This window comes from Pristiophorus japonicus, chromosome 11 (genome assembly GCF_044704955.1).
Source record: "Pristiophorus japonicus isolate sPriJap1 chromosome 11, sPriJap1.hap1, whole genome shotgun sequence".
Classification (NCBI taxonomy): Eukaryota; Metazoa; Chordata; class Chondrichthyes; family Pristiophoridae; genus Pristiophorus; species Pristiophorus japonicus.
In genome coordinates, this window is record NC_091987.1 from 83,218,150 (window position 1) to 83,241,097 (window position 22,948).

The 22,948-nt window shown below is 47.7% G+C and overlaps 1 pseudogene; it reads right to left on the reverse strand.

The window, feature by feature from the left end:
• The window catches only part of LOC139275784 (NXPE family member 3-like), an 87,153-nt pseudogene that overhangs the window by 56,731 nt on the left and 7,474 nt on the right, over positions 1-22,948 (reverse strand).

Sequence of the window (22,948 nt, forward strand, 5' to 3'; positions counted from 1 at the left end):
ATAGAAACATTTTAAATAATGAAAGGGATAGACAAGATAGAGGCAGAGAGGTTGTTTCCACTGGTCGGGGAGACTAGAACTAGGGGGCACAGCCTCAAAATATGGGGGAGCCAATTTAAAACCGAGTTGAGAAGGAATTTCTTCTCCCAGAGGGTTGTGAATCTGTGGAATTCTCTACCCAAGGAAACAGTTGAGGCTAGCTCATTGAATGTATTCAAATCACAGATAGATAGATTTTTAACCAATAAGGGAATTAAGGGTTATGGGGAGCGGGCGGGTAAGTGGAGCTGAGTCCACGGCCAGATCAGCCATGATCTTGTTGAATGGCGGAGCAGGCTCGAGGGGCTAGATGGCCTACTCCTGTTCCTAATTCTTATGTTCTTATGTTCTTATGTTCTCCTTGGAGCAGAGAAGATGGAGAGGAGATGTATTCCATCCTCCTTCTGTACAGAGCATCTGTGACGCCATGAATGGAGCAATGGGTGTTATACTGGAAAATGTTGGAGATGTCTGCTGTGGCTCCCTGGAAAGATCCATTGGCATAAAAATTGAGGGTGATGGTGACCTTCACTGCCACTGAGAGAGCCGTCCTCACCCTTGTTTGAGGCTCAAGGTCCAGCTGCAACAGATGGCACAACTCCGTCACCACGTCTTTTGTAAATTGCAGCTTCGGGCACTCTGCTCCTCAGAGAAAAGGACTTAGGAAAACTGTTGGCGAAAGACTCTGGATGCGTGTGGCCTTCTGTTGGCACGTCTGTGTAAGCATCCTCATCTGCCCACATCCTCATGGACCTCTTGATGTTGGTCCGGCCATTGCTGGCCTTCTGCATCCTTCTGCTGCTGTGCCTCTGCCTGCTGCTCTTGCTCCCTTTGCCTCTTCCTGCACCTTCCCATCTGCCTCTGTCTGTCCCTCTCTGTTCCTCGCTCCAATCCTCGGAGCACGGTCCGCTCCATGGGCCTTTCCCAGTGGCAGCCGTTCTCTTTCCCTCTCCTGATGCATCTGCCTAGATAAATGACGGCACAATTTTTTCTCCGAACAATCCTCCGATGATGAAGATGCAGGAGGCGGTCCATTGCCAGCACTGAGCCCATGATTTGCACAGAATGTTGTGCTATGCAAATGGAGCTGGCTGAAACAGGGGGAGCGATGGAAGCCAAAGGAAACTGAGGTCCAGCAATCAATTTTGGCCGTGGCAGAACCAAAAAAACAAAATTATTTCAAAATGTCTAAAAATTTTGCTGGCAAAAAATTATCTCCACCAACTCGCCTTTAAATCTCGCTGGCGCTGCAGCCTGACGACTTCAAACCGACAGCAAAAACAATCATTGCCATCAACCAAACGTTGGAGAGACGCGGGGCAATATAAGCTACCGGGGCAGTCATGAGGTGGTGCGCACGGTGATGACCTCACCATCAGCGTGCACAGAAGAGCATCGCGAGCGACGGCGAAACAGTGCGCAAAGACATAGTGCCATCAGCAAACACGTGGGCAAATCCACGGGGGTTGATTTGGCTGCCATGCCCACGTGCTCACTCATTTGCATACCATTACCGCCGGCCGCCCACGTGAACTGCACTGTGCAAAGGGCCAATTTTGGCGCCATTGAAATTTACAGCACAGAAGGAGGCCATTTGGCCCATCGTGTCCGGGCTGGCTGACAAAGAGCTATCCAGCCTAATCCCACTTTCCTGCTCTTGTAGGTTATGGCAATTCAAGTGCACATCCAAGTACTTTTAAAATGTTATGAGGTTTTCTGTCTCTACCACCCTTTCAGGCAGTGAGTTCCAGACACCCAACACCCTCTGATTTCTTCTTAAATCCCCACTAAACCTTCTACCAATTTCTTTAAATCTATGTTCCCTGGTTATTGACCCCTCTGCTAAGGGAAATAGGTCTTTCCTATCCACTCTATCTAGGCCCCTCATAGTTTTATACACCTCAATTAAGTCTCCCCTCAGCCTGCTCTGCTCCAAAGAAAACAACCCCAACCTATCCAATCTTTCCTCATGGCTGAAATTTTCCAGTCCAAGCAACATCCTCATAAATCTTCACTGCACCCTCGCTGGTGCAATCACATCATTCCTGTAATGTGGTTGCCAGAACTGTACACAGTACTCTCACTGTGGCCTAACTAGTGTTTTATACAGTTCAAGCATAACCTCCCTGTTCTTATATTCTATGCCTCGGCTAATAAAGGCAAGTATCCCAAATGCCTTCTTAACCACCTTATCTACCTGGCCTGCTACCTTCAGGGATCTGTGGACATGCACTCCAAGGTCCCTTTGTTCCTCTACACTTCTCAGTGTCCTACCATTTAATGTGTATTCCCTTGTCTTGTTGCACTTCCCCCAAATACATTACCTCTCTCTGGATTGAATGCCATTTGCCACTGTTCTGTCCATTGATAACTTCCTGCAGTCTACAGCTTTCTTCTTCAACCACACGTCCAATTTTTGTATCATCTGCAAACTTCTTAATCATACTGCTATATTCAAGTCCAAATTATTGAAATATACCACAAAACGCAAGGGACCTCGTACTGAGCACTCCGGAACCCCATTGGAAACAGCTTTCCAGTCACAAAAACACCCATCGACCATTACCCTTTGCTTCCTGCCTCTGAGCCAATTTTGGATCCAACTTGCTACTTTGTCTTGGATCCCATATACTTTTACTTCTGTGACCAGTCTGCCATTTGGGATCTTATCAAAAGCCTTGCTAAAATTCATATACACATCAAACACACTATCCTCTTCGACCCTCTTGTTACTTCCTCAAAAATTTCAATCGTTAGTTAGACACGAACTTACTTTAACAAATCTGTGTTGACTGTCCTTGATTAATCTGTGTCTTTCTAAATGAAGATTTATCCTGTCCCTCAGAATTTTTTCCAATAATTTTCCCATCACCGAGGTTCGGTTGACTGGCCTGCAATTACTCGGTCAATCCCTTTCTCCCTTTTTACACAACGGTACAATGTCAGCAGTCCACCAGTCCTCTGGCATCACACCTGTAGCCAGAGAGGATTAGAAAATGATGGTCAGAGCCTCTGCTATTTCCTCTCTTGCTTCTCTTAACAGCTTGGGATACATTTCATCTGGGCCTGGGGATTTATCCACTTTCAAAGCTGCTAAACCTCTTAATACTTCCTCTCTTACTATGTTTATTTCACACTCCTCCTCCCTGATAGCGGCATCATCGCTCTCTTTTGTGAAAACAGACGCAAAGAATTCATTAAGAACCATACACACGTCGTCCGCCCCCACACACAGGTTACTTTTATGGTCTCCAATAGGCCCTACTCTTTCTTTAGTTATTCTCTTTCTCTCAATGTATTTCTAAAACATCTTTAAGTTTTCCTTGATTATACTTGCCAATATCTTTCATGTCCTCTCTTTGCTTTCCTAATTTTCTTTTTAATTTCACTTCTGCACTTTCTATATTCCTCTAGGGTTTCTGCAATATTGAGCCCTCAGTATCTGTCATGAGCTTTATACTACCCTGTATGCCCCTTGACATCCAGGGGGCTCTAGATTTGTGAGTCTCACCTTTCTTCTTGTACAGAGTTCCCATTACTATGAATGAGAATACTACATTATGATTGGTGGTCCAGGCGCACGAGATTCCAGAATACATATCTGGAAGACATGTTTGCATACGATGGAGTTCAAAACTAGGCCTCCAACCGGAATCGTACATTCCTCCAGGATTGGAGGTGTTGGCCCGAAAGAAACCTCCAACTACAATTTTGCTCTGAACCCTCACTATCTCCTCCTTGAATGCCTCCCACTGCTCTGACACTGATTTACCTTCAAGGAGCTTTTTCCAGTCCACTTTGGCTAAATCACATCTCAGCTTAGTAAAATTGGCTATTCCCCAATTGAGAACTTTTATTCCTGGTCTATATTTGTCTTTTTCCATAACTACCCTAAATCTAACTGAATTATGATCACTAGCACCAAAATGCTCTCCCACTGATATCCCTTCCACGTGTCCCTCTTCATTCCCTAAAACTAAGTCTAGAACCGTGCCCCGTCTTGTTGGGCTTGCTATGTACTGGCTTAAAAAGTTTTCCTGAATGCACTTCACACTAATTCTATGCCAGTTAATGGGGGGAAAATTGCGGTCGGAGGCTTCCTTCGGGCGAACACCTCTAATCCCAAATTTTTTCACGAAAATATCTGGTGGTCCTGGAGGAACGTAGGATTCCGGTCGGAGGCCTAATTTCGCAGTCCAGCCTATAGGAACATGTCTTCCAGGTACGTATGCGTATCATGGAATCACGTGGGCCTGGAATCACTATGCAGAATTCTGACTGATAATAATGGGAACTCTGTTTGTATGAGCTCCCATTGCCATCAATGAGAAAACCCTCAAAAAATTAAGACAACACAATAAATTAAAAAAACACCTCGCATATTTAAAATTAATTAAAATTGAATGTAATTAAATGTTTTAGAAAAAAGAATATATTTTTTAATGTGTTAATAGGGTTAAAAATAAACTTACCTCAATGGACCGGGTTTTTAATACAAAATAAGTGATTAAATTTAATTTTTGTATGTTTTAAAACTCTTACGCTAGTAAAAGTAGGCTATACACCTGCTTTTACCAGGCATAAGAGTTTGAAGGACATTTGCTGGGCAAGAGTTGGACAAATAGCCCAATCTCTGCCTGCAGATGTCCTTCCTGTGGGGTGGCGTTGGATCTGTCAACAGAAATGTTGACAGATCGCAAAAGCTGCTTCTCGGCGCATTGCGCAGCGAGAACTGGCATTTGCGAGGCCTCTTAGGGTAGTTGAAATCCCCTACTATTACTGCCCCATTGTCTTTGCACTTCTCAGAAATTTGCCTACATATTTGCTCTTCTATCTCCCTCTGACTGTTTAGGGATCTATAGTACATTCCGAGCAGTGTCATTGCCCCTTTTTTGTTCTTCAGTTCAACCCATATATCTCATTTGATGACCCCTCTAATATATCTTCCCTCCTCATAGCTGTAATTGTTTCTTTAATCAATACTGCGACCCCCTCACCTTTTTTACCCCCCCGCTCTATCTCATCTGAAAACCCTGTAACCAGGAATGTTGAGCTGCCATTCCTGCCCTTCTTTCAGCCATGTCTCAGTAATAGCTATACCCTGTCATATCATACTCCCATGTGTCTATCTGTGCCCTCAGCTCATCTGCTTTATTCCCTAGATTCCTTGCATTGTAGTATATACCATTTAGCACTGCCAAACTTCCTTGTTGTCTATTTTCTAGCATTTATTTCCTGTGCCTTCAAAACTCGCTTACTAATTTTCTGCCTTCCATCTCCAGCTTTGCTTCTCTCCCTTCTGAATCTGCTATCAGGTTCCCATCCCCCTGCCAAGCTGGTTTATGCCTGCCCTAAAAGCACTAGCAAACCCACCCCGTGAGGCTATTGGTCCCAGCCCTGTTGAAGTGGAACTCGTTTGGTTTGTACAGGTCCCACCTCCCACAGAACCGGTCCCAATCCCTCAGGTGTCATGTATCTCACATTGCTGTATATAACTGTATCTTACCATGCTATACATGACTGTAACTGGATATGACTAACAATAAGCATACCTTACCACCAGGGGTGCACTTGTGGTATATAAAGGGAGGTCTCAGGCAAGTGCAGCACTGGAGAGCTGGAATTAAAGGTGCAGGTCCTGAGTGACCTTGACTTCAGCATGTGTCTCGTGTAAGTCAGTACATTAGAGTCAGGACTTAACAGTGGCGATGAGGATGGGATCACAGAATCCACAGAATGACTACCAACAGCTCAGATGAGAAAGACAATGTTGGAGACAATTGGGATGACTTTATAGAAAGGCTCCAGCAAAACTTTGTGACCAAAGACTGGCTGGGCGACGATAAGGCAGACAAGAGAAGAGCCTATCTCTTGACCAGCTGTGGCTCGAAAACATACACTTTAATGAAAGACCTGCTGGCACCCGAGAAAACAGCAAGCAAGTCGTTTGATGAGTTGAGCACACTGGTGAGAGACCACCAGAAGCCAGCGAGCAGCCTATACATGGCCAGACACAGGTTCTACAACTACAGACGCTGTGTGGGCCAAAGCATACCCGACTTCGTGGCGGAACTTCGGAGGCTGGCCAGTTCATGTGAGTTCCCCATTGAACTAAGGAGAGAAGTACTGAGAGACTTTTTTATTGAAGGAATAAGCCACACAGGCATATTCCGAAAGCTTATAGAGACTAAGAACTTGACTCTAGAGGCAGCAGCACTGGTCGCACAGACATTCTTGGCAGGCGAAGAAGAAATGAGGCTGATCTATACTTCGGGTACGACAACCAATGAGGCATCGGAACAAGGGGTTCACATTGTGAAACAAACCACTACCCCCACACATAGACAAAAGCAGGAGAGCAGGCCTTCAACAGCAGACAGTGGTGCCAGAAGCCATCAAAATCAAGGGCCATCTGAACGGCCGATCACACCTCATCAACCCACAATGCGAGCAATCAACAACAGATTGAGAGAAGCTCAAGGGAGATCAGCCAGATGCAGCTCATCCTTCGGAAACAATGGAAACGGTCTGTGTTGGAGATGTGGGGGAAGGCACTCAGCCAGAGTGTGACAATTTCAGCATGCCGTTTGCAGAAACTGTAACTATACAGGGCATCTAGCTCGCATGTGCAGAAAAACAGCAGCTCGGCTGGTATACGAATCGGAAGAGTTGGAAAGCAGACCAGAAGACGGTTGGAACAGTGCACGGGATGCCGAGGTACAGTGGGTTAACAAGATCAATGTCCGCTGTCCTTACACCAAGACGCCTCCAATTATGATGAGGGTTCTACTCAACGGGATACCCGTCAACATGGAACTGGACACGGGGGCCAGTCAATCCCTCATGAGCGTTCAACAATTTGAACAGCTGTGGCCGTACAAAAACAACAGACCAAAACTCACAAGGATCGACACCAAACTAAGGACCTATACGAAAGAAATCGTCCCAGTCCTTGGCAGCGCCATGCTCTCAGTCACACACAAAGGGATGGTGCACCGACTTTCCCTGTGGATTATCCCCGGGGATCTCCCAGCTGGCTAGTAGAACTTAATTGGAAATGGGATGATGTTCACGCCATGTCGTCAGAGGAACGTACCTCCTGCTCAACAGTTCTGAGCCATTTTGAACATCTCTTTCAGCCAGGTGTGGGCACCTTCAAAGGGGCTAAAGTTAGAATCTACATCACACAGAATGCCAGACCGGTCCATCACAAGGCTAGAGCTGTGTCTTATGTGATGAGGGAAAAGATTGAAAATGAACTGGACCGGCTTCTGCGGGAAGGCATAATTTCTCCCATGGAATTCAGCGACTGGGCAAGCCCCATCGTCACCATCATGAAGCCTGATGGATCCGTGTGAATCTGTGGGGATTACAAGTCTATCATAAACAGAGTCTCCCTACAGGACCGATACCTGCTGCCCAGAGTGGAGGACCTATTTGCCACGTTGGCTGGAGTAAAACTTTTCTCGAAACTTGACCTCACATCTGCGTATATGACACAAGAACTGACCGAGTCTAAGCTACTCACCACCATCAACACACATCGAGCCCTTTTTGTGTACAATCGATGCCCATTCGGCATCAGGTCGGCAGCTGCTATATTCCAGCGCAACATGGAAAGTCTGCTCAAGTCCATCCCGGGGACGGTTGTGTTTCAAGATGACATACTCATCACGGGGAGGGACACCGACTCTCATCTCCGCAATCTTGAGGAAGTACTAAGTCGATTGGATCGGGTATGCCTGAGATTTAAGAAATCCAAGTGTCTGTTTCTCGCGCCTGAGGTTGAATTTTTGGGCAGAAGGATTGCCGCTGAGGGAATCCGCCCAACCGAATCCAAAACCGAAGCGATTTGCCTGGCACGCGGGCCCCGGAATGTCTCGGAACTGCGCGTCTTTCTCGGGCTACTCAATTACTTTGGGAACTTTATGCAGAACTTGAGCATGCTGCTGGAGCCTCTCCACGTGCTACTCAGAAAGGGGAGCGATTGGTTTTGGGGGGACGCCCAAGAACGCGCCTTCAATAAAGCATGCAACCTTCTATGTTCCAAGAGTGTTTTAGCCTTTTTTGACCCAGGTAAAAAGTTAGTCCTTACGTGTGATGCGTCAGCGTACGGGGTCGGGTGCGTTTTACAGCATGTCAATGATGCGGGTAAATTGCAGCCTGTTGCTTATGTCTCCAGGTCACTTTCACGGGCAGAGCGCGGGTACGGTATGGTTGAGCAGGAGGCGCTCGCGTGCGTGTACGGTGTCAAAAAGATGCACCAATACCTTTTCGGGGCCAAGTTTGCGTTAGAAACCGACCACAAACCCCTCACATCCCTACTATCCGAGTGCAAGACAATCAATGCCATTCAGCAGTAGGCACTCATGCTGGCGGCTTACGACTACACGATAAGGCACAGACCAGGCACAGACAACTGTGCCGACGCGCTTAGCAGGCTACCTCTGGCCACCACAGAAGGGTCCGACGAACAGGACTGTGAGATGGTCATGGCAATCAATGCCTTTGAATCCACAGGTTCATCGATGATTGCTCGCCAAATCAGAGCCTGGACGACCAGCGACCCCACGTTATCTCTAGTTAAAAGATGCGTTTTAAACGATGACTGGGCAGAGGCTCGCGATGCCTGCCCCGAGGAGGTCAAACCCTTCCATAGGCACATGCATGAACTCTCACTACAGGCAGACTGCCTGATGTGGGGCAGCCGAGTAGTTATGCCCTTACGAGGCAGGGAGGCGTTTGTGCGGGAGCTCCATCGCGAGCACCCGGGGATCGTCCTTATGAAGGCCATAGCCAGATCTCATGTCTGGTGGCCTGGCATTGACACGGACTTGGAGCTCTGCGTCCGGCGGTGCACCATTTGTGCCCAACTCAGTAATGCCCCCAGGGAGGCCCCCCTAAGCCCCTGGCCCTGGCCCACCAAGCCGTAGTTGCGGGTGCGGGCCCATTCATGGGCAAAATGTTCCTCGTAGTCATTGATGCATTTTCAAAATGGATCGAGTGCACCATTTTAAACTCAAGCACCACCTCCACCACTGTGGAGAGCCTCAGAACCATGTTTGCAACGCACGGCATTCCTGACATATTGGTCAGTGATAATGGTCCGTGCTTCACCAGCGCAGAATTTCACGATTTTTTAGTTGACCATGGTATAAATCACGTTAAGACGGCACCTTTCAAGCCGGCCTCCAATGGCCAGGCGGAGCGAGCAGTGCAGACCATTAAACAAGGCATGCTCAGAATCCAAGGTCCCACGCTGCAGAGCCGCCTGTCACGAGACTGCTGCTGGCTTACAGATCTCGTCCGCATTCGTTGACTGAGGTTCCCCCCGCGCAACTATTGATGAAACAAACATTTAAAGACCAGGCTCTCGTTAATCCTTCCAGACATGCATGAAATTGTTGAGGCTAAGTTTCAAAAGCTAACTGGGTACCATGACCGAAATTCGGGGGGGAGGTGGAATGAGATAGGGGACAAAGTGTTTGTGCTAAACTATGGCCGGGGTCCCAAATGGCTTGCGGGGACAGTAACAGACAAAGAGGGAAACAGGCTTCTGGTTGTACAAATGGACAATGGCCAAACCTGCCGGAGGCATGTAGACCAAGTAAAAAGTAGATTCACTGATAACACTGAAGAACCAGAGGCAGACTACAATGTGGAACTCACACCACACCTGGTGGACAAACAGGTGGAACAACCTGAGGAAAGGGCAGTCTCAACAGACAGCCCAGGCGAGATACCAGCAATCACACCGAATGAAAAACAAGCACCAAGGCAAACAACTGAACCACAACTAAGACGCTCCACGCGAGAGTGCAGACCACCTGAGAGACTGAATCTATAAAGGCAATAAGACCTTGGGGGAGGGCGATGTCATGCATCTCACATTACTGTATATAACTGTATCTTACCATGCTATACATGACTGTAACTGGATATGACCTGTAACAATAAGCATACCTTACCACCAGAGGTGCACTTGCAGGAGACATTCCATACCTGTCCCACTGAGGTATATAAAGGGAGGTCTCAGGTAAGTGCAGCACTGGAGAGCTGGAATTAAAGGTGCAGGTCCTGAGTGACCTTGACTTCAGCATGTGTCTCGTGTAAGTCAGTACATTAGAGTCAGGACTTAACATCAGGAATCTAAAGCCATCCCTCCTGCACCATCTCTCCAGCCAAGCATTCATCTGCTCTATCCTTTTATTTCTGTACTCACTAGCACATGGCACTGGGAGTAACCCGGAGATTACTACCTTTGAGGTCCTGCTTTCTAATCTCTATCCTAGCTCCCTAAATCCTGCCTGCAGGACGTCATCCCACTTTCTTCCTATGCATTGGCCATGATCTCTGGTTGTTCACTCTCCCCCCTCAGAATGCCCTGCAGCTGTTCAGTGACATCCTTGACCCTGGCAACAGGGAGGCAACATACCATCCTGGAGTCACGTCTGCATCCACAGAAATGCCTGTCTGTTCCTCTACCACTATTGCTCTTCCACTCTTCCTCCCTTGCCTGTGCAGCGGAGCCACCCATGGTGCCATGGGCATGGCTCTGGCTGCACTTCCCAGAGGACCCATCACACTCAAGAGTATCCAGGACTGAAAACCAGTTAGCAAGCGAGATGCACTCAGGGGACTCCTGCCCTACCTGCCTGGTTCTTCTTGTCTGTCTGGCGGTCACCCATTCCCTCTCTGCCTGCACACACTTAAGCTGTGGGTGACCACCTCCTGAAACGTGCTATCCACAAAGTTCTCAGCCTCACGGAATATATTGCAGTGACATCAGCCGCTGCTCAAGCTCCGAAACCCAGAGGTCCAGCTGCCCTAGCGCGACATTTCCCGCATATGTAGTCGTCCAGACCATGAGAAGCGTCCAGGACTTCCCACATGTGTACTGCAGGGTATCCAAAGTGACTGCCTTTTTCAGGCGAAAGGCCCCTTTTAATATGGAAATTACAGTTCTATGATTGTCAATATAGATCGGAACTGATTGGAAGCTGTGCAGTGCTTTTATGTCTCATGCGAAGAAAAAGAAAAGCAAAATATGAAAAAGAAAATGTTAAGTGACATACCTTTGGAAATAAAGAACATCTTCTCCTTTTAAGGGATGCTTGGCATAACCTCCCATCATATGGTTGATACAAGCAGAACAGGGGAGTTTCTGTGGTTTGTAACAGAACCAGGGCTCCCCAGTCCTGGGGTCAGTAAAGTTACAGAGCGGTTCAGTTTGAGGCAAACAAAGATCACACACAGTGGTCTCAGAGATATCCCCTGATTTGAAGGTACTTTTAAAATACACTTTATCTGGCTGGTCCTCACGTAGGGCACAAGTTTCGGGCCACGCCTAGAACGGCGCAGCCCCGACCTGGACGCCCGTTTTTCGCGCCACAAAGTGCGCCTAAAAAAAACTTAAAGATTCTCCGGCTCCCTGCTGGTCCTCTTGAGTCAGGCGCGGCGCAGCACGAGCTGTAGGAGGCGGAGCCAGATCCCTGCGCTGAAAACAGTGCCGGGATCTCTGCACATGCGCGCTACAATGGGCGCACATGTGCAGTAGCTCCAGGCGCCCAAAACTGTGTGGGAGGGGCCTGAAGCACGCAGCCCCTAGCCCTGGCCGAATGGCCTCACTGGGGCTGCGTGCATAAGGCTGCCTCCCACGCCCAGCTCCTGCTTCCTCCCGACCCGACTCGACTTCTGCTTCCCCCCCCCCCGGACCCGACCCGACCCCGACACCGACCCGACTCCCGCTCCCCGCCCCCCCCCGGACCCGACCCGACCCCGACACCGACACCGACCCGACTCCCGCTCCCACCCCCCCGGACCCAACCCGACCCCGACACCGACACCGACCCGACTCCCGCTCCCCCCCCCTCCCCGCCCCCGGACCCAACCCGACCCGCGCTCCCCCCCCCACACCCGACCTGACCTCCCTCTCCCTCCCTTCCCCACCCCCCGACCCGACCCGTGCTCCCGACCCTGGACCCGACCCGAACCAATGCCACCTACCTGTAAATCTGGTGCTGGGGACGGACCCTGCCCGAAGTCTTGGGCCCGACCGGGCCCGGCCCATTCAGCCTCCCCCCCGCCTTCTCCTTTCCCCCCCTTCTCTTTTCCCCCCTTCTCCTTTCCCCCCGCTTCTCCCTTCCCTCCCCCCTTCTCCTTTCCCCCCCTCTCCTTTCACCCCCTTCTCCTTTCCCCCCTTCTCCTTCCCCTTCACCCCTTCTCTTTCCTCTTCTCTTCTCCCCCCCTTCCCCTTCTCCTCTCCCCCCCTTCCCCTTCTCCTCCTCCCCCTTCCCCTTCTCCTCCTCCCCCTCTTCCCCTTCTCCCCCCTCCCCTTCTCCTCCCCCTTCCCCTTCTCCTCCCCCCTTCCCCTTCTCCTCCCCCCTTCTCTCCCCCCTTCCCCTCTCCTCCCCTTCCCTTCCCCTTCTCCCCCTTCCCTCCCTCCCCCTTCATTCCCCTTCCTCCCCCTCTCTCCCTCTACCCCACTCCTCCCCCTCCCCTCGCTGTCAGAAACACAGACACTGACAGACAGAGAATGAGAGACACAGACAGACAGACAGACAGAGAGATAGAGACACTGACAGAGACACACTGGGTGGAGGGGGGGCATCCCAGCACGCTGTTGGAGGGCTCCCGGTGCTGCAGTCGGTAAGTAGAAAATGTTTTATTTATTGATTTTTAAAAAAAAATTATTTCTTATTCATTTTTTTTGATTGATTTATTGGTTGATTTATTGATGTTTTTATCATTTATTATTGATGATGGCTCTTTATTTGTAAAACTGAAATGTTTAATGTTTGTAAACTTCCCTTTAAACCCCCCCCCCACCATTCCCTACGCCTGATTTGTAACCTACGCCTGATTTTCTAAAGTGTAGACAAGGTTTTTTCGAGCGTACAAAAATCTTCACTTACTCCATTCTATGTTAGTTTGGAGTAAGTTTTCACTGCCGAAACTTTGAAAACAGGCGTAAGTGGCCGGACACACCCCCTTTTGAAAAGAAAATTCTGTTCCAAAGTGAAACTGTTCTAACTGACTAGAACTGGAGCAAACTAAATGCCGAGAATTTGAATTTCTAAGATACTTTGTTCTGCACCAGTTGCTCCTAAAAATCATGAGCAACTGAGGCCGAAATTTGGGCCTGTAGTCTTTCAAGTGTTTGGATCCCTTCACTGGGATGAACCAAGGAAACAGACACTTCAACTTTTCCTGGCCAAGATAAATTTAAATTTATATAATAAAATCCATTTTGATTATCTACAACTGTTCCTGCTGAACCGGCTTTTAAAGCTGGGGTGTGGATCCGGCCTTGGAGATAGTCACCCCATATTGCTTTGGGTGTCCTTCAGAATCATTCATATGCAGCATCACTTGTAACTGATCTCCAACATAGAAAGTCTTTCCAGAATTTACAATAACAAAGTAAACATTTGATGGGTCGCTGCTTTTCAGAAAGGGCACAGCAGGCTTGGGTGGTTTTGGCCATTCAATCATTTTCATAAGGATTGTCCCCTCTGACCTTTCTTCAGGGGTGAAGCTCTGATTCTGGTAGCCACATTGCAACAATCGGTCCGTCCAAAGAGATGTTGTTTTGTCCTTTGGGTGTTCTATTATGGGATCAGATTTCGGAGCTGGGTAACTCTTCCAATTTGCCTCTGATCCAGAGGTTGAATATTTATTACACTGTGAAAAGGAAAAACATTTTATAAGAAATATTTTCTGCTTCCAGCTTCCACATACCATTTTCCAATATATACCCTCCTCCTGTAAAGAAAAAAGCAAGGAAAAGTGCTTTGGGCCATAGACTTCTTGAGGATTTTTGACAGTGGAGCTCCATGAGAAGTGCTTCTAAATATGATAATTCAATGATTTTCTGATTTTGTGGTCCTGACTGGGAATCTTGACCGGCAAGAGTGCATATCAATAATTTAGGCGCACACTATGGGAGTCTTGGGGGGTAGCGCAAAATGGGCAATAGAAAATTAACATCTCATTTTACATCCCAATTACTGCAATGGAAAAAGAACATCACGTGAGGTGTAAAGTGGGATGCCGATTCACTATTGCCCACCTTGCGCTACACCACCCCCCCACCCCCCCACCGCCCCGACTAATTTCACCCCTCCGATGTATTTTTCTATAATTTTAAATGAAATTTACAAGTTCGGCTTTCAACATGTGAGGTTTGCTACCAGAAGCACAAAGCTGGAAAATAACCCCTGTCGTCTATATTTCATGTTGTGTATTTTCTGGCAGCATTTTAAACAGCTGAAGTGGTTTGTAATCTGGACTACAGAGCTAGGTTCAGCACTAAAATGTATCTATAATGCAAAACATTAAAATAGCAGAAATAATAGGAATATAAATGGTTCAATACAAATCCAAGTTTATATGGAAATTCATGGGATCACTTGAATAAATCAAATGTTCTGACTCCAAAATGATTGAATAGCGATTACTCTAATGGTTGGCAATTGTTTGAACTTGTTTGCCTCTGTTAATGAGGTTTATTAGAATCACAGAACTTTACAGCACAGAAGGAGACGAATCAACTCATCGCATCTGTGTCTGTTCTTTGCGAAAGCAATGCAAAAATAATCCTACTGCCCTGCTCTATCCCTATAGCCATGCATCACCCTATACTTATCTAATTTTCCTTTAGAAGAGGCAATGTTCTCTGCTTCAACTACACTGTAACAGAACATTTCATGCACTAATTCCCCTCTGCCATAAGCACCTTCATCCAACTTGACTGCTCACTCTCAATGGCAACTTTAACTTGACGCTTCTTCAAAGCCAGTGGAAACAGCCTTTCCTTTCTTCTCCAGCGAAATCCTTCATAATTTTAAAAATCTCGATTAAATCTCCTCTTAGCCTTCTCTGCTCCAGTAACCCTCAATTTTTGTTTCCCGCATTACAATAGTTTCCACCCCTGGCATCATCCTGACAAATATATGCTGTATGCACTTTATGGCTTTAATTCATATCGACAACGGGATGTCTAAAATTGCAGACATTGCCCTAAAAAATTTCCTGAAGTTTACCTGACAACTGGCCACAAGCAATACTGGTCTACATTAGATGAATTGAGACAAAAAGCTTACACTACCACATAAATCAAGGTCATCACACTTAAAATAGAACTCCAAATTTGCCGACCAAACTTTCGTTATGGTCCCCCCAGCTGTAGTGTGCAACAGTTGATTGAGCACACCTGTCAGCTCTTCGACCGATTCTGACAAATTTCTGGGCGGAGGGCCCAAACTTTTTCAAGGCGCTAAAATTACCGCTCCGCCTGGGTTACCACCCAAATGAGACGCGACTGAATTTCTCCCCCCTTCCCTTTTGTTCTTTCCTCCCATCCCCCCTTTCGCTGTCCCCGCACTTGCTTAAAAACCTGTCACATCTCTAACTTTTTCCAGTTCTGACGAAGGGTCATCGACCTGAAAGGTTAACTCTGTTTCTCTCTCCACAGATGCTGCCTGACCTGCTGAATGTTTTTAGCATTTTCTGCTTTTATTTCAGATTTCCAGCATCCGCAGTATTTTGCTTTGGTGTTGGGTGAGGGCAAGGTTGGATTGAACTATGATGAGCTCCTCAGTCAGACAGCTAGCACTGTCAAGCCTCACACATGAGTAACAGCCACTTGGGTGAGGTTGTGGAAGACAAACCTTACCCCAGGAAGCAAATCATCGCCTCATAGGGAAAAGGGGGTGGAGAGAAATCTGGAGAGAGAAAACAAATCAAAAGGAGCCTAATCATTTGTTTTAAAAGAAAGACAAAAGCAAACAACAACGACCATCCTAAGGCTTGCCATTTGGAATGCATAATCGGCATGTAAATAAACCACCATATTTTAGTTGACCCAATGGTGGCCTTGAAGCAGCTGTACATTCCCAATACCTTTATATGGCCCTTGTTTAGAATCAGCACTAAAAATGTCATCAGAACCAGCAGCAAATAAAGGGACCAGTGTACGGAGTTGGTGGATTGCTCATCCATTTCGGAGACTCACAGTTGACTTGTATTTCCAATTGGTTTGGGCAACACTTCCTGCTTCTTAAATCTGAAAGAAAAAGTACAAACAGGAAAAAATTAATCTGGACAACATTCTTGTTACCGTAGCTTCCGTACACTTATTTGTAGATTGCTTTTACAGCAGCATGTCTGTAGGTAACCATTCAAGATGGTGAATCCTTTACCATCAGGCTATCATAAATAAAGGCAAATGGAACCCTTGGCTTTATATCAAGAGGCACAAAAGCAAAGGTAATGTTTAACTTGGACACAACATTAGTTAAGTTGCAATTGAAGTACTGTGTGTAGTTTTTGGGCACTGGAAGGTCATCGTAGCAGAGGGAAAGGTGGAATATGATTCACTAGAATATTACCAGGGATGAAAGGATTACAGTTGATGAAACTTGAGAAGTTAGCTCAGTCTTCCACCGAACAGAGAAGGCTAGCAGATGACCTGATAGAGATTATGATGGAGTAAAACAGTGATAGATAGAATGAGGGTGAAATCTGACCTCTGCAGTCGCGCAAAATAGACGATATCGACTCGGGTGCCCTGTTTTACATCCTATCGATTTTCTTTCCCATTGAAGTCAATAGAGAGAAAAGTGGCTGCCGATTCACGATGGGCTGTTCTGTGCTACTGCCGGAATCGAACTTCACCCTCAATGTTTCCACTGCTCGATGAACTGGTAATGAGAGGGCACAAAGTTACGGTTGTCATGTATGTAACCACAATGTAACACCGCTGTATTACTGTATATACTCAACCTAGATGCACACCTTGACCACAAGGGGTGAACTTGTGGGAGACACTCCTTACCTGATCACACAGGTAAAAATGGGAGGTCCCACGCAGGGTCATCGCCTTTGGAGTCCTGTGAATAAAGAGTTAAGGTCACAGAGTGACCTTGTCCCCAGAATGTGCCTCATGTGGTTTCATACTGTAGAGTAAAGACTTTACATTGGCGACGAGAAATGGGAATTCATGACCCACGAGAATGGCCACCGGTAGCACAGAGGAGCGGTATTGGGTTGGGGAAGACTGGGGCGATTTTGTCGAGAGGCTTCAGCAAAGCTTCGTTACGAAAGAATGGCTGGGGGATGCAGCGGCCGACAAGTGAAGGGCTCATCTTCTGACCAGCTATGGACCAAAGACTTACGCGCTCATGAAGGACTTCTGGCACCCGAAAAGCCGATGGACAAAACCTTTGAAGAACTTAGCAAATTGATCGGGGAGCACCTCAAACCGGCGAGTAGCATACATATGGCCCGACACAGATTCTACACCCACCGACATCGTGAAGGACAGAGCATACCGGACTTTGTAGCGGACCTCCGGCATTTGGCCAGCCTCTGTAAGTTCATAGATGCCTGCAGGGGGGAGATGCTAAGGGACTTCTTTATCGAGGGCATCGGTCATGCGGAAAATTAATTGAGACCAAGGATTTGACTTTGGAAGCGGTGGCGTTGAAAGCTCAAACTTTCATGGCGGGGGAGGAAGAGACGAAAATAATATACGTGCGCAATTCTGCCTCTACGCGGCGATGGATCAGGAGTCAACATCATCAATGCGACTCAGAGCCCCACAGGCAGGCAGGGGCATTCCGACACTTCCCAGGCAGCAATAGACCCCAGAGTAGGACTTCAACAGAGACAATGGCAGGCTGAACGGACATTCACGCTATCACAGTGGACAATGTGGCCCAGGGTGGGGCCATTGACACCCACTAATAGGGTATTTAAGAGCAGTCAAAGGGACAGTCAGTGCAGAATGCCTGGCCATAGTCCCTTTGTTCCCAACAATGGAAACTTAAACTCATGCTGGAGGTGAAGGGGAAAACACTCAGCTAGATCTTGCAGATTCAACAGTTTGTCTGCAGGAACTGCAATCTCAGTGGCCACTTAGCTCGAATGTGCAGGAAGTCTGCAACCAGACTTATATATGAGACGCATGGACCAGAAGAGAGTTATTTGAGGCAGGATGACTTTTGGGACAAATCGATGGATGCTGAGGTTCAGCGGGTCCATGTGGTGAATATTCACAGTTCATACACCAAAATGCCACCAATGATGAAGAGGGTTTTATTAAATGATATCCCAGTACACATGGAGCTGGACACTGGGGCCAGCCAGTCACTCATGGGCGTTCAGCAATTTGAGAAGCTATGGCCACTTAAAACCAGTAGACCCAAATTAGCACGTATTGAGACACAATTACGGACTTACACTAAAGAAATCATTCCAGTGCTAGGCAGTGCAATGTTGGCTGTCACACACAATGGGTTAGTGAATCGACTGCCGCTCTGGATTGTCCCGGGCAATGGTCCCGCACTGTTGGGGAGGAGCTGGTTAGCCGAGATGAACTGGAAATGGGGGGAATTTCATGCAATGTCATCTGTGGAGCGAAGTTCGTGCTCACAAGTCCTACAACAATTCGATTCACTATTCCAACCTGGCATCGGGACTTTCAAAGGCACTAAAGTGATACACATCACCCCAGACGCCAGGCCAGTGCACCACAAAGCCAGAGCGGTGCTGTATGTGATGCGGGAAAAGATCGAGAGCAAATTGGACCGGCTGTTGAGAGAGGGCATCATCTCGCCCGTTGAATTCAGCGACTGGGTGAGCCTCATCATTCCCGTCCTAAAAGCTGATGGCTCTGTCAGAATCTGTGGCGACTACAAGACCACCATCAATCGGGTGTCCTTACAAGATCAATACCCGCTCCCGAGAGCGGAGGACCTATTCGCCACGCTGGCAGGCGGCAAGCTGTTCACCAAGTTGGAACTCACTTCAACCTATATGACCCAGGAACTGGCCGACGAATCTAAACTACTGACCACCATCACCATGCACAAGGGACTGTTCGTTTATAACAGGTGCCCATTTGGCATTCGATCAGCTGCCGTGATTTTTCAACGTAACATGGAAAGCCTGCTTAAATCCATTCCTGGACGATCGTATTCCAGGACGACATCCTCATCACGGGTTGAGACACCGAGGAACACCTCCACAACCTGGAGGAGATGCTACACCGACTGGACTGGGTAGGCCTGCGACTCAAGAAGTCTAAATGTGTGTTCTTAGCTCCTGAGGTTGAGTTTCTGGGCAGGAGGGTTGCTGCTCCCACCGAATCCAAAACAGAGGTGATTCGACGAGCACCCAGACCCTGCAACACATCGGAGTTGCGTTCATTCCTGGGACTGTTGAACTATTTCGGGAACTTTCTGCCGAACTTGAGCACGTTGTTGGAGCCACTACACGTGCTCCTGCGTAAGGGTTGCAATTGGTTTTGGGGGGACTGTCAGGAACGGGCTTTTGATCTGGGCAAAACCTACTTTGTTCAAACAAGTTGTTGACCCTGTACGACCCCTGTAAAAAATTGGTTCTGACATGTGATGCATCATCCTATGGGGTTGGGTGCGTGTTGCAGCAGGGCAATGCTGAGGGTCAACTACAACCTGTGGCTTATGCCTCCAGGTCGCTCTCTCAAGCAGAACGGGGATATGGGATGGTCGAGAAGGAAGCGCTTGCATGTGTCTATGGTGTAAAAAAAATGCATCAGTACCTCTTTGGTAGGTAGTTTGAATTAGAGACGGACCACAAGCTATTAACATCCCTGTTGTCAGACAGCAAGGCTATCAATGCCAACGCATCAGCTCGCTTACAGCGATGGGCTCTCATGCTGGCTGCTTATGACTACTCCATCCGGCACCGGTCCGGCACTGAAAATTGCGCTGACGCGCTCAGCACGCTTCCACTGGCCACCACTGAGGGGGCAGCGGAGCAAAGTGCTGAGATGGTCATGGCTGTCGATGCCTTTGACAGCGCAGGCTCCCCCATCACAGCCCGCCAGATCAAAATCTGGACAAACAGAGATCCCCTCCTATCCCTGATTAAGAAATGTGTCCTGACTGGGGATCGGGCGCCCATAGACGGAACATGCCCTGAGGAGGTCAGACCGTTCCACAGACGGATGGATGAGCTCTTCATCCAAGCCGACTGCCTACTATGGGGCAGCCGGGTAGTTATGCCCCAGAAGAGCAGGGAGGGATTCATCAGGGAACTCCACAGCGAGCACCCAGGCATTGTGCTGATGAAGGCCATTGCCCAGTCACACGTTTGGTGGCCTGGAATTGATTCAGACTGTGTTCGCAGGTGCACGATGTGTGCCCAGCTGGGTAATGCCCCCAGGGAGGCCCCCCTCAGCCTGTGGCCCTGGCCCACCAGGCCATGGTCACGCATTCATGTTGACTACGCGGGCCCGTTCATGGGAAAGATGTTCCTTACTGTGGTAGATACGTATTCGAAATGGATCGAGTGCATCATTCTGAATTCATGCACGTCATCCACCACCGTGGAAAGCCTACGTGTGATCTTTGCAACCCATGGCTTGCCGGACATCCTGGTTAGTGATGATGGCCCATGTTTCACAAGCTACGAATTCCGAGAGTTTATGTCGGGCAATGGCATCAACCACGTCAGGACTGCACCGTTCAAGTCGGCCTCCAATGGCCAAGTGGAACGTGCGATCCAAATCATTAAGCAAGATATGCTCAGAATTCAAGGACCCTCCCTACAATGCCGCCCATCGCGTCTCCTGCTGGCCTATAGATCCCGACCGCACTCGCTCACGGGGGTCCCGCCCACAGAGCTACTAATGAAACGGACACTCAAAGCTCGGTTGTCCCTCATTCACCCAGTCCTGGCCGACATAGTTGAGGGCAAGCGCAAGTCACAAAACGAGTACCATGACTGTAATTTGAGGGGGAGATATATAGAAATAAATTATCCTGTATTCGTCCTCAATCACGCCATGGGGCCCAAATGGCTTGAGGGCACTGTAATTGACAAAGAGGGGAATAGAGTCATTGTAGTAAAACTCAACAATGGTCAGATATGCCGTAAAGTAAAAAAAAGGTTCAGCATCGACATGGAGGAACCTGAAGAAGACCATGAGATGGAGTTCACAACACCGCCAGTGAACGAGCAACAAGAGCAATCAAAAGAATGCACAGTCCCTGCGGTCAGCCCGGACAGGCCGGAATCACCACAGGTGACAGACACTCACGTCAGTGTCCAACAACCAGAGCTCCAACTGCGGCGCTCCACGAGGGAGCGTAGACCACCTGAAAGACTAAACCTATGATCCCAATAAGAGTTTGGGTGGCGGGGGGGAGCGGCGGGGGAGCAGGGGGAGGTGATGTCATGTATGTAACCACAATGAAACACCACTGTATTACTGTATACACTCAACCTAGATGCACACCTTGACCACAAGGGGTAAACTTGTGGGAGACAATCCTTACCTGATCACACAGGTATAAAAAGGGAGGTCCCATGCAGAGTCATCGTCTTTGGAGTCCTGTGAATAAAGAGTTAAGGTCACAGAGTGATCTTGTCCCTAGAATGTGCCTCGTGTGGTTTCATACTGTAAAGTAAGGACTTTACAATGGTAATTATGTGAAGAATTAAAGGGGAGGTTCGAAAAAATCTTTCTTTAGAGGGTAGTTGGAATGTACACAAATGACAATTTAAGCCGAATCCATAAATTCTTTCAGTTAGATAGTTGATGAAAAAGAGGCCTATTAGGGGTGTGGAGAGCATCAGGACAGTGGGATTAGGTGAGGTGGATTATGTGCAGAAAAACCCCAATGAAGCATTCATCGGCTGAATGGCCAGTTTCAGTGCTGCAACAATCTTTGACTCATAGCAAGAATTAGAGGCGGTATCAGATTGTTTGAGCTGTATAGAAATACATGCTTGTTATTTCCTATATACAAGTGCTTTTTGTGTTAAAATTATGTTACTTTAATAACTACTGACAATTATTATTTACATCAATATCTCATTCAGCTAAGGCAACTGTATATTTATAGGCTGCTGCATTAGATTCACCAAAGTGCTATCTTATGGCGATGTAAAAATCAAGAGTCAATAATTAAACATTAATTTTGTATAATCATTCAAGAATAAATTATTTTGATTTTGTTGTAGGACGCTTCCGAAGGCAAAGGCACCTGCAGGGTGTATGTCTATACGTATGTATAAAATGGCTGCTAGATATAAAAAGGCTGCCAGAGATGCTGCAAAGCATCAGGAGAACTCAACTGGCTGATTTGACCACATTCCTAGGTAACTGATACAACTGTGTTTCTCACACAGGCACACACAATTAAGTCCAAATCAGCACATTCTGAAGCCCAAACCAGATGTCTCTGCCCAATGATACAGAATGGGACTCTGCAATTGTATTAAGATAAGAAAGCTAGGCTCAGGCAGAAACCAAGGACAGTTGAGATAAGGGGGTCTGGAGAACATCACGAGGGCATGAGATGATCACGCAGTCACCTGGTTCCTGGGGGGGCCAACTCCATTGGCCCAGAGGAATTGATTTGTAATCTATACTCGTTATGATTGGATTATGTCCAGCTGAAGTAGGCTGTGCAGCTGTAGCAAACTGTTGTAAAACATGTAAGTATCGATGAATTACTTTGTTTGGTGGAGAGAAGTGCCTGGAGTAACCCAGAGGCTTTCTCCCCGCCGGCGTAATAAAGACCGTTTTGATGTTGGAACTGACCCAGAGTGCCAAGTGATTCTTCCAGGAAAGCATTCGCGCTAACAGCGGCGTCACAAACAGCATATAGAAGTTGCTACACACCCTTGGAAAAACCCGGTGATTATAGATTTTAAAAAGATATAATAAAGGGTGCTGAAGGTGGACGCCGGTTGATCGACACGAGGAAACGGTCTAGCATCTCAAACACCTAGCCTGAGCCTGAATTAAGAGGACTTGGTCCCATGTGACGGCCAGGGTTAACTGGGCATAGGGAATACGCTTAGACTTTCCACCAGCTAACATGGTGAACAGGTCATCAGCTCTCGGTAACGG